This window comes from Erinaceus europaeus, chromosome 4, assembly GCF_950295315.1.
Source record: "Erinaceus europaeus chromosome 4, mEriEur2.1, whole genome shotgun sequence".
Classification (NCBI taxonomy): Eukaryota; Metazoa; Chordata; class Mammalia; order Eulipotyphla; family Erinaceidae; genus Erinaceus; species Erinaceus europaeus.
Window position 1 is genome coordinate 118,111,327 of NC_080165.1, and position 10,927 is coordinate 118,122,253.

At 36.4% G+C, this 10,927-nt stretch overlaps 1 non-coding gene across 1 annotated transcript; it reads right to left on the reverse strand.

The window, feature by feature from the left end:
- Positions 1 to 1,368: 1,368 nt before the first annotated feature.
- LOC132538411 (U6 spliceosomal RNA) lies at positions 1,369 to 1,475 on the reverse strand. The gene has a single exon (XR_009549779.1). It is a non-coding gene; the product is annotated as a U6 spliceosomal RNA (small nuclear RNA).
- Positions 1,476 to 10,927: the final 9,452 nt, after the last annotated feature.

Below are 10,927 nucleotides of genomic sequence, written 5' to 3' on the forward strand. Positions count from 1 at the left end.
TGACAAATATTATTCACATTAGTCAAAAGTGGAGGCAGTTGATGTCAGCATTAATAAATAATGTGATACATCAATACAATGGAATACTATTTAGCAATAAAAGTAACAAGTCACTAATAAATGATGTGACATACATGAACATTTATATAATACTGTGAAAAATGGAAGAAATCAATCACAAAGAACTACATTTTGTCTAGTTCTATTTATATGAACTATCTAGGGGGCCAGGTGTCCAATGGCAGATGAGTGGTTAAGTTGTGGTATACACAATGGAATACTACTCAGCTATTAAAAGTGGTGATTTCACTTCCTTCATCTCATCTTGGATGGAACTTGAAGGATTCAAGTTAAGTGAGCTAAGTCAGAAAGAGAAGGATGAATATGGGATGATCTCACTCATAGATAGAATTTGAAATATACTACCATTATGCCAACCTGCTTTCTCTGGGCAGACAACCCAAGAAAACACAGAGCATAATTTGGACAGGGTTTGGTGCACTTCACCAAAGTCAAAGACTCTGGAGTGGCCAGGGAAGTTGGGGAAGTGTTCAGGTCCTGAAAAATGATGGCAGAGGAGGATCTAGAAGGAGTTGAATTGTTTTGTGGAAAACTGATAAATGTTCCACAAGTACAAATGACTGTATCTTACTGTTGATTGTAAACCATCAATCCCCCCATTAAAGGAAAATAAATATCTAGGGGGCCAGGTGTTAGTTTACCTGGTTGAGTGCACAAATTACAGTGCACAAGGGCATGGGTTCAAGCCCCTGGCACCCACCTGCAGGGAGAAAGCTTCGTGAGTGGTGAAGCAGGGCTGCTGGTATCTCTCTCTCTCTCTCTACCTTTCCCTCCCCTCTCAATGTCTCTCTATCTCTATCCAATAATAAGTAAATAAAAATATTTAAAGAATAAGAAAAGAAATAACTAAACAAAGCAAAACTATAGAATCAGAAAGTATATTGACATTAGAGGCAAAGAGAACAGAATAATAACCAATGACTGCTAATTTATAAAGGCTCCCTTTTTTAAGATAATAAAATGGATTTGTAATTAGATAGGATCCTGCTTTCATAACTTTGTGAATAAGCTAAAAGAAGGTTAAAATGTATGGTTTAAAATGGTGCATTTTTTTAAAGCAAAGAACTCTGGAAAAGGAGGACAAAAGATGGCATGCACTAGGGTCAAGGTGCATGATTGTGGAAAAGGTTCTGTTGCATAAGATAGTGTCTTGTGGACCCCTATCATGGGGAGATGAGAAGTGTTACCTATGAGTCAACAAATGTATTATACTATAAACTATTAAGCCCCCCAAAAGTGGATGGAAAGGTGCATTTTACGATGTATAAGTATTTCTTTCTTTCTTTTTTTAATATGGAATGCTTCATGAATTTGCGTGTCATCCTTGCACAGGGGCCATGCTAATCTTCTCTGTATCATTCCAATTTTAGTATATGTGCTGTTGAAGCGAGCACAATGTATAAGTATTTCTAAAATTAAAAAAAATACATATATATATATAGAATCTCCAATTCTGTTCATGGTATCCTAACTACTAAGACAATTATCCTACCATTTTGAACTACAGGAACTACATTTTGAATCACTTCAAACTACAAACCTATACATTTGGTAGCAGAGTTTTGAAGCAGTAAATAACAGGTAGCAAAGAAATATTGTCTTTTTAAAAATTATCTTTGTTTATTAGATAGAAACATCCAGAAATTGAGAGGGAAAGAGAGATAGAGAGGGAGAGAGACACATGTAACACTGCTTCATCACTTGTGAAGCTTTCCCCTGTAAGTGGGGTCTGGGGACTTGAATCTGGGTTCTTGCACACTGTAACATGTATGCTCAAACAGGTGCACCACCGCCCAGCCCTTGAGACTATCATCTTTTGAGAGACAGGAAATTATGAGGTCTCCTCTTTTCAGAACAAGAATGTGTAAACATGAAGACTAAGCAAAGCACGGTCATTTTTGTAGATGTGAAAGCAATTATTTAATTTCAGAGGTACAGCAATAATGAAATTTGAAGAACAATTTTCTGGCATTGAGAAAGTGACTTGGATATGTGTGTTGGAAGGAAATGCCTAACATGGGGCCTCCATTATGTTCATGGTTACTATTTGAATCTTGTATGTACTGAGTGAGATTCCATAAGACAATTTCTCTTGTTACACAGAGGTGGTGATGATTTTGAGTTTATTCTGTGTTGGGAAAGTATAAAGGAAGGGGGAGGAGAGGGGAAAAATAAGTTGAAGAAAAAGATATACTTGAATATGTTGCATAGGAACCCAATGACTATACCATTAATGAGATTTAATTTTCAAGTGAATAAAAACAAAATCTTACATAATTATTAAAGATTATTAACAATGTCACTCCATAGAAATTAAAGGAAAAATAAAAGCAGAGCTTGTTAAATACCAAATTGCATAGCCAAAATGTTCATTAACTGTGAGAATGTCAATGGAAAGTGAGATTAGGAAGATAAAGTAAGAGTATTTGGTGAAATTTATTTGTCTTGACATACTATTTGTGGAACAGAGATAATGGATTAAGAAAAGGGAACTAGAGAGGAGGAAGATAAAATTCTACAATAATTTATACCCTATAAGTAATACTACAGAAGAGAATTCTTCCAGAAATATACTTTTCTCAAGGTTAATCTCATTAGTTCATTCACATAGATGGAATCCTTGGCTTAGAGTCAAGTTAAGTATAGATATTTCAAAAGCAAAATTCAATTTAAAAATAAGATATTAATGTTCACAACGGTGTGGATAAATCTCTACCCGTGGAAATCTTGCCTTTTTTGTGCTTCCCATTTGTGTAAAGAATACAGCTGTCAGTTACAAATATTTATTCACCTACTGATTAAACAAAAAGGTCAATTGAAATTGAGGTTAGGAAAAACACAAGCCTAGTCTTATCACATTAACAAGTGATTTTAAAAATTGTTTTAACCTTGTTGTATGTGGTTAGTCATCACCATGTGCACCGTTAACTCAAACTAGATACTTGTATTCTTGCCAAACAATGTCACTTCAAATGTGTCCAAATATCAGTATCACAGTGAAATTTAGAACTTAAATTCTGACAAGGTATGACCACATGATTGTAATGAAATTTCATCTGTTCTCTTAAAATTTCTCTTTTAGAGATGCTTTATTTTAGATGAAATAGAATCCGTTTAAGTTTGAAATACCCATTCAAAACAGCTATGAAAAAATAAACTGTACCAAAAAACTTTTAGCTCTAAGAATATATGATTTGTTAGTCACTGAAACTCATTGGTAATGTTTTGTAAAGGAATAAAATTTTTAATACATTATGTATGAGAAAACAAAGTTTCACTGAATGTGTATTAGGTTTAAGTCTTTAAAATAAATACCAGATAGTGAAATTCATCACAATAAGCCTCCATTTAACATTTTTTATACAGCTAATGTTCATTTTTTAAAAGGTTGGCTATAGGCCCAAAAAAGATCATATAACGCTAAAGTAAAAAAAAAAAAAATTCCTAGATTCCTGGAAAACATTATAGAAGCATTCCAGTGTATTTGATTTTTAAATGGTATTTGCCATACTGCTAGCCTTCTATCAGACACTCTGTGAATATACTACTATTTAAATGTGTTGATAGTACATCTTATTGACTTTTCCACTATCCAAGAGTTCCTGGTTAATTATTTTCCTACCACACAAATCACTAGTCATCAACCATATCAGATAACATTTTTAATTTAAATAGTGAAATCCTAAGCTGACTATACCAAAAAAATATAGATACATGTTAACGGCATAATACTATATGCATATTTAATGCAAATTACTAACATAAAGGATTTTAAGATAAAGCATTTATATTGGTCACATATATGACGATCTGTTCATCTCTATGTTTTACAAATGTTTAATTTCATGCAGTGGGAGTCTCTACAGTTGGTCTGCTTCCTGGCTTGTTTTTATGATTGTTGGTTAGATAGATATATAGGTAGACAGACAGACAGACAGATAGATGGAGAGAGAATACAAAACACTGCTCTTCCATCCACTGAGTCCTATTCCTCTTTATGTTTCTGCTGCACTTGTAGAGCTGGAATCACATATACAAAAGAGGTGCTCTACCACTAAGTTACTTTCGCTAAATACATAATACATAATTTATGAGCTATCTCCAAAATTCAATTCTGCATACACACAATTGTATGTATATAATTAATTGTCTTGTCTTGAAAGGGTCTACCTTTATTGACCTATTTATAAATATGAGTATTTATTTTGTGGTTTAAAGAAAATTAAATTTTCGTTTTTTTTTAATTCTTTCTTTCTTTTTTTTTTTGACCACAGTACTGCTCAACTCTGGCTTATGATGGTTCCAGAGATTGAATTTGAAACTTCTGAGCCTCAGGTAAAAAAAAAAAAAAAACCTTACTGCATAAAACAGTCACACTATTTCCTTATACCTAAATTTTAGCTTTTGAAAAATCAAAGTTACATAACACCTAGAAAATAAACCTCCAAAATATGTTGTCCATTCACCAGCCTTCACTCAGAGTCTCATTCTAATAGAGCCAATGTCTTTTCTTCTAGTACAGACTCTGGAAGACAAATTTTCAAAAATTTTTCTTTCTCAATCTCTTCCTGTATTCTTCAATTTCTCTGCAGAGAGTAACTGAGGAAACAAAGCAAAAGACCACTTCAGTGTGTAAGATAAATTGTTGGTCTGGGCCATGGTGTACCAGGTAGAATGTACATGTGACCATGCCTGAAGACCTGGGCTCAAGACCCTAGTCCCTACCTGCAGGAGTTGGGGAAACTTTAGGAGTACTGCAAGTATTGCAGCTGTCTCTTTCTCTCTTTCTCCATCTTCCCCTCTGTTTCTGTCTTAATAATAAAAATGAGAAAAAAAAATCTGGAAGTGATTCAGTCATGAGGTAGGCACCAACCCTCAGTAACATCCTTCATGGAAAAAAATGAAAGAGTGATTGAACTACAATTACTGAGAAATCTAATTTCACATGCTTACTCTATAAATTAAAACATGAAGTAACTCATTACTCTTAGTTTAGAATAACTGACAGGGTTGAGGAGGAAAGAAGTAGTCATCTGAGATTCAAGAGACCTGAATTCCAGACCTAGGCTTGCCATTATATAGGATAAAATAGATTTTTCTCTGTGTTGGCTGCCACAAATGTTAAATGAGAGGATTGTATTAGAATTCCACGGAGCTAATTTTTAAATAGTCTGTCTTAATTCTCAGGCTAGCACCATTTCTTCCATACATTTACAATCTAAATATGAAATTAGCAAATGATGATCTTAATGAGTTAACACTAGATAATCTTACCTATTGCTTAATATTAACCATGATGGAAAAAACTAATAGGCCATTGACTGTGTGTGAGAGCTGGGGTTAAGGACATGTTCAGTTTTACTACTCCAGGCCTCATGTATTTTTCATTCAGACATAAAGAGACTGACAGAGATAGAGATAGTGAGAGACACCACAGCATAGGAGCTTCCCTCTGTGCTGTAGTGTTTTTTTAAAAAAATTATTATTTATTTATTTATTTATTTTCCCTTTTGTTGCCCTTGTTGTCTTTACTGTTGTTGTAGCTATTGCTGTTATTGGTGTCATTGTTGTTGAATAGGACAGAGAGAAATGGAGGGGAAGATAGACAGGAGGAGAGAAAGATAGACACCTGCAGACCTGCTTCACTGCTTGTGAAGCGACTCCCCTTGCAGGTGGGGAGCCAGCGGCTGGAACTGGGATCCTTACTCTGGTCCTTGCACTTCTGGGCACCTGTGCTTAACCCTTTGTGCTACCTTCTGGCTGCCTATGCTGTAATGCTTTTCATGTGGACCTAGGAAGTAGACTTGGGCTGCATGCATGGCTGGCATCAGCTTTCTCTGGTCCAATAATATATCATTCAAAATAGAGTTAATTTGAGCTACATATAAGGAGTTATCAAGCAAATTTTACTTTTTGTCTCTTATCAAAAGCAAAGTTTTTAAATTAATATTTTACACACTTGCTGAATATGATCCCATGTTTTCGGGTCTTAGGAGTAACAGCAGAAACAATATAGAAAAGAACCCTATGTTCAAAGATAAAAAAAATTAAGAATATTTAAATAAAAATTGAAGGCAATTTTCAAGTGTGGTGATTTCTTTTAAAGAGATAAAACAAAGTTTTATAAATTATATTGAATGGTGGCATGTAAGTAGGAAGATGTTGAATGGATGTCCATCAGTCAAAGTGAGAAATATGGACAAAGACATACACCATGAGAATAAACTAGTCATACTGAAAGGCACAAAGGTACAAAAGTACAAAAGTCATAGAAAATCAGGCTGGGGAGACAGCTCAGAAGTAGACCTCCTGGGACACATGCTTGAGCCAATGAGTTTACTCCCAGCTGCCATATAGAAGTAGCAAGGAAAACTTCCTGGATGATGAAAGGATAATTTGTGTTCTCTGTTTCTATGCAATGCTATCTCTATTGCTCACCCTCTCAAAACAGAAGAGAGGTGGTCCAGAGAAGTGGTTCAGTTGTGGCAAAAATGCACAAGAAACAGATTTTGATTTCTGGTACTGTAATTTAAAAAATACATATAGAAGGAATGACTTTGCTTTTTTTTTTTAAAACTTGTATGTATTTCTTTCTGTTTTATTTATTTATTTATTTTTATTTAAGAAAAGATAAATTAGCAAAACCATAGGGTAGGAGGGGTACAACTCCACACAATTCCCACCACCCAATCTCCATATCCCATCCCCTCCCCTGATAGCTTTCCCATTCTCTATCTCTCTGGGAGCATGGACCTAAGGTCATTGTGGGTTGCAGAAGGTGGAAGGTATGGCTTTAGTAATTGCTTCCCCGATGAACATGGGTGTTGAGTGGTCGGTCCATACTCCCAGTCTGCCTCTCTCTTTTCCTAGTAGGGTGGGTCTCTGGGGAAGCAGAGCTCCAGGACGCATTGGTGGGGTCTTCAATCCAGGGAAGCCTGGCCGGCATCCTGATGGCATCTGGAGCCTGGTGACTGAAAAGAGAGTTAACATAAAAAGCCAAACAAATTGTTGAGCAATCATGGACCCAAAGCTTGGAATAGTGGAGAGGAAGTGTTAGGGGGGTACTCACTTCAAACTCTAGTGTACTTCTGCTTTCAGGTATATATTTTGCAGTAGTTTATGGATACGTGTGAACATTTGCTCTCTCTCACAGAAACTGGTGTATATCTAGGTTTTGGGACTTTGTTAGAAAGTGAACCACCTGAGATGGAATTAGAGGATACTATGAAAGGAAAGGTCTCACCCGAGTAGTGAAGCTGAAGGGTTGTCATTCCACACGTGAAGTCTCTGGACACAGTCTGAAGTGAAGCATGTTGAGGTGGCAATCGTTGCGTTGATTAGGTTGCAATCGGCAGATGCAATATTATTTGATATGGATTGGTAGAGGCATACGGGAAAGTGGGCCCTTTCCAAGGGTTCCAGGACTGGGGGAAGTAGAGGCTCTGTAGTGGAGATATGAGGTTCCTGCTGTCTTAGGGTTCCAAAAGACAATTGATAGTTAATGTTAACATCACATTATTTGGTAATTGAGTTAACTTTGAAAAGTCCTTTTGTTAGGGTTTGCTGTACAGTATGCAGTATCTTGTATATAGCTGTGCTATTGGTTGCTTCTAATCTACTTGGTCTAGACTTCTGAAAGAGTCCGCATATCAATTACACAGCCTATATATTAAAAAGATTCGGTTTGTGTTTTGAAAAACTTCGAGACATACAATTAATTTTCCCCCTCTCATATTAATTAACTAGTGATTTATATGACTACATTTTACTAGGAGTGTACATAAACACCATTCCGACCACCAAAAGACTGTGACCCATCCCTCCCACTCACTCCCAACCCCACTGGCCCAGGAAGCTGCATGTCTACCCCTCACCACAGGGTTTTTACTTTGGTGCCCTACTTACAATTTGGTCAGGTCCTGCTTTTAGTTTCCCTTTCAGATCTGCTTACTCAACTTCTGTTGATGAGTGGGATCATCCCATACTCATCTTTATCTTTCTGACTTAGTTCACTTAACATAATTCCTTGTAGCTCTGTCCAAGATGGGTCAGAGAAGGTGGATTCATTGTTCTTGATAGCTGCATAGTATTCCATTGTGTATATATACCACAGCTTTCTCAGCCACTCATCTGTTGTTGGGCACCTGGATTGCTTCCAGGTTTTACTTAGAGGAAAACATTGGTAAAACACTTTCCCACCTACATCTCAAGGACATCTTTGATGAAATAAAACCAATTTCAAGAAAGACTAAAGCAGAAACAAACCAAATGGGACTACATCAAATTGAAAAGCTTCTGCACATCCAAAGAAACTATTAAACAAACAAAGAGACCCCTCACAGAATGGGAGAAGATCTTCACATGCCATACATCAGACAAGAAACTATTCACCAAAATATATAAAGAGCTCAGCAAACTTAGCACCAAAAAAGCAAATGACCCCATCCAAAAATGGGCAGAGGATATGAACAAAACATTCACCTCAGAGGAGATCTAAAAGGCTAACAAACACATGAAAAACTGCTCTAGGTCATTGATTGTCAGAGAAATGCAAATTAAGACAACACTAAGATACCACCTCACTCCTGTAAGAACGGCATACATCAAAAAGGATAGCAGCAACAAATGCTGGAGAGGCTGTGGGGACAGAGGAACCCTCTTCCGTTGCTGGTGGGAATGTAAATTGGTCCAGTCTCTGTGTAGAGCACTATGGAAAACTCTCAGAAGGCTAGACATGGACCTTCCGTATGATCCAGTAATTCCTCTCCTGGGACTATACCCCAAGGACTCCATAACTCCCAGACAAAAAGAGGTGTGTACTCCTATGTTCATAGCAACACAATTCATAATGACTTTGCTTTTTAAAGAAGAGTAAACAAATCATTGTAGCTTGATAAGGGAACATTCAAGGATTAGTTTAGAGAACAAGAGTTTCCAAAGGAAAATTGCACAGCTTTTTGACATTACTATAAAAGTATCCAAAATGAATTTTTGCTTAAAATCTAAATTTGACTATAGTTACTTATTCCTTTTATAAGGGGCATATGTAGAGAGAGTACACTTGTGTGTGTACTTGTTTTTTCTATTGTATGTGTGTATGTTTTAGTGTGAATATTTGTTGATAGTGGAATAAGACATTTTAACCTCCTCACTTTCATATATAGCAACTGGCAAGGACAAAGAATGGGTAGTACCTGAGTTAATGCTTACAAGTGAATTTGGTGTGCTTTGGAAACTCAGAATTTAGTTTGACATTGGCTAAAGAAAGTAGAGTTTTCCTATGATAGTGAAGAGGGTGCCTATTTCATTTGGAACAAGACTGAGGACTAATATAGTTAAAGGAAAAAAATCACCAATATCTTTTCCTTTTATAGTACACTCTAATTTCATCTCAGGTGGTTCACTTTCTAACAAAGTCCCATAACCTAGATAAACACCAGTTTCTGTGAGAGAGAGCTTATGTTCACACGTATCCATAAACTACTGCAAAATATATACCTGAAAGCAGAACTACACTAGAGTTTGCAGTGAGTACCTCCCTAACACTTCCTCTCCACTATTCTAAGCTTGGGATCCATGATTGCTCAACAATTTGTTTGGCTTCATATGTTAACTCTCTTTTCAATTACCAGGTTCCAGATGCCACCAGGATGCTGGCCAGGCTTCCCTGGATTGAAGACCCCACCAATGTGTCCTGGAGCTCAGCTTCCCCAGAGACACACCCTACTAGGGAAAGAGAGAGGCAGACTGGGAGTATGGACCGACCAGTCAATGCCCATGTTCAGTGGGGAAGCAATTACAGAAGCCAGACCTTCTACCTTCTGCAACCCTCAATGACCCTGGGTCCATGCTCCCAGAGGGATAGAGAATGGGAAAGCTATGGGGGGGGGTTGGTATATGGAGATTGGGTGGTGGGAATTGTGTGGAGTTGTACCCCTCCTACCTTATGGTTTTGTTAATTAATCCTTTCTTAAATTAAAAAAAATCACCAATGTCAAAAATTGTGTTATTGCAATATAAACTACCTTAGTCTCGCTAAACTTTCTACAATGTCAGATACATTTGAACAACACTTTTAAAAATTAGTGGAGATTTGTTTATATGAGAGAATTGGGGAAAAAGGCTGAGTTCTGATTTTAATCTGACATAGGAAAGAAAATGGGGTGATACTAAAGTGAGACTGAGAATACTTTGACTTTTGAAATTTGAATTTATATGACTGTGAAAAATAAAATCTAAGAGCATGGCACGTATGACTCTAGCTGGCATATAAATGGCATAAGTATTTGTGCATTTATTTCAGCATGTTATCACTATGAAGTCTTTCAAAAAAAAGTAATTGTTGAGTATGGAGGGAAGTAAAGTGCGACTGACTTCTTGTAAACTGTAAACAAACAACCAAAACATTCTACAGTCGAGAAAAAATAAAGCAATGTCAAACATAGGAGAGAGAGTATTAGGTGAGCATTAGAGTCCCAGCGTAAAATGGTGGAGGAGGACCTAAATGATGGTGTGAGTAGTGTACTGATACTTTCCACAGAACAATGAGAAATTGTACCCATATGGGAACGAATGTCTTGTAAATCAGAATTTCTGTAATGTAGTAATAAAACTAAAACATGGTCAAGATACTTTTTAATGAGCTAATTTGAATATTTGTATTTCCATTAATCTGTTTTGGCATAATTAATAAACAGAATTCAAAATTAAATATTTAGGAGCAGAACTAAGTTCACTGTATTACTAAACTGAGAAGTCCATAAACATGTTTTTCTTATCGTTCTATCAAATAGAAATCACGTGAATCACTTGTCCCATTTGCTCTGAGTTCTGGAGCTTTAAGTGG